This window comes from Vombatus ursinus, unplaced genomic scaffold, assembly GCF_900497805.2.
Source record: "Vombatus ursinus unplaced genomic scaffold, bare-nosed wombat genome assembly UNPS02014813.1, whole genome shotgun sequence".
NCBI lineage: Eukaryota > Metazoa > Chordata > Mammalia > Diprotodontia > Vombatidae > Vombatus > Vombatus ursinus.
Genome location: NW_020954591.1, coordinates 8,329,531 through 8,331,908, shown reverse-complemented (window position 1 = coordinate 8,331,908; position 2,378 = coordinate 8,329,531).

The following is a 2,378-nucleotide window of genomic DNA, read 5'->3' as shown; positions in this document are numbered from 1 at the left end:
TATAGGTACTAGGCTGAGTAAGGACACACGTACAATTAGAACAGAAATAATGGATGGAAGCATAAGGAGGGTTAATGGAATCAAAGGCCAATATATTGTGGGAACAAGGGAGTATAAAAGATGGGAGAAGAGGGCATTGTGTTCAGAGAGGAGAATTTGAGAATGCAATATTTTGGAAGTGGAAGAGTTTAGAGTGATGGCAAGAGCTAAGGAATGACTATACAAGAAATTTCTGCTAATCAAACACTAAAAATAGTTTTGGGTCACATTTAAAAATGGATTTATTGTAGGGGGAAAAGACCATTCTCTGTCCCCATTTCCCCTAATGTCACTGACTAGCTTAGCTAATGATTAGATTTTTGTAGTTTGTAATATCATTGCCAGAGGTCTAATGCCAAGAAACAGTTCAAAGTACAGAAGAATGCTGGGCACTATTAGGCATATCTGCCTCTTTCTCTATCCTGTATTCCTCTTTTCTCCCCACCTCACCCAATTGTATTTTTTAAACAAGTGAAATATGATTAAAATAAAAAGAGCCTACATATACAACCTTGTACCTAAGAAGTACTTCATAAGTATTTACTGAATTTAATTAAATATAACACTGTACAATTTGCCAAGTTGCATCTCATCTAATCCTTATAATACTCTTGTGAAATCAGTAGTTTTAATATTATTACACTCACTTTTCTGTTGTTTTTATTTTTTGGTCCATATTTGATTCCATTGGTGGGAAAAGTCTCAAGGGGGAAATTTCTCTCAATGCAGGTTAGCATTCCTTTGCAATTTATAATCTTAGAGAGTAGCTTGGGGGCACTGAGAGATAACATAATCAGAATCACATGTGTGTCCAAGGTGAGATATGAATCAAGGACTTCCCTTCTGTGAGACCTTCTCACCATGCCACTTACCATTTTACAGATCAGTAAACTGGGGCTCTAACAGGCTAAATGACCTGCCCAAGGCCACACTCACTACCAACGAATGATGGAGGTAGAAATCAAATCCAGGTTTCTAAACTCCATTTCTATTAAGATAGCCATAAAAAGGAAAACACAGGAAGAGTGTAGCCCAAAATGGTGGCATGCTTCTTTGTTTCCCCATACCTTAGCGCAACAGCTGGCACATTGTTGTTGTTGTTGTTGTTGTTGAGTCTTTTCAGTTGTGTCCAACTCTCTGTGACCCCATTTGGGATTTTCTTGGCAAAGATACTAGAGTGGTTTGCTGTTTACCTCTCCAGATCAATTTTACAGATGAAGAAACTGAGGCAAGTAGGGTTAAGTGGCTTGCCCAGGGTCACACAGCTAGTAAGTGTCTAAGGCTGGATTTGAATTCACGATACTAAATCTTCCTGACTCCAAGCCCAGTGTTCTAGCCACTGCCCTACCTAGCTGTCCCTATACTTTATAAAAATATGAATCACCATATTAACAGAAAAGGAAATACAATACTTAAATAACCTTATCTTAGAAAAAAAAATTGATCAATGAGCTCCCTAATAAAAATTTCCTAGGACCAGATAGTTTCACAAGTAAATTCTAACAAATATTTAAAGGCCAATTAATTCCAATACTACATAAACTATTTGGGAAAATAGCCAAAGAAGGAGTCCTACCAAATTCCTTTTATATGACACAAATATGGTACTGATTCCTAAACCAGGAAGAGTGAAAAACAGAGAAAGAAAATTATAGACCAATTTCTCTAATGAATATAGATGAAAATATTAAATAAAATACTAGCAAGGAGATTACAGCAGTATATTACAAAGATCATACTCTGTGAGTGGGTGGGATTTAGACCAGGAATTCAGGGCTGGTTCAATACTGGGAAAACTATCAGCATAATTAACCATATCAATAACAAAAACAACAAAAGTCATATGATTATTTCAAAAGTTGAAGAAAAGGGTTTTGACAAAATACAACACTCATTCTTCCTTAAAAAAAAAAAAACACTGGAAAACATAGGAATAAATGGTGCTAAAATGATAAGTAGTATCTGTCTAAAACTGTCAGCGATCAACTGGAGTGTGGATAAGCTAGAAGTCTTTTCAATAAGATCAGGGGTGAAGCAAGGGTGCCCATTATCACCACTATTATTCAACATTGTACTAGAAATTCTACCTATAGCAGTAAGACAAGGAAAAGAAATTGAAGGAATAAGAATAGGCAAGTGAGGAAATAAAAATGTCATTCTTTGCAGATGATATGATGGTATACTTAGAGAATCTTAGAGAATTAACAAAAAACTAGTGGAAATAATGAACAACTTCAGCAAAGTTGCTGAATACCAAGTAAACCCACATAAATCATGTAGATACATAGATAGATAGATAGATAGATAGATAGATAGATAGATAGATAGATAGATAGATA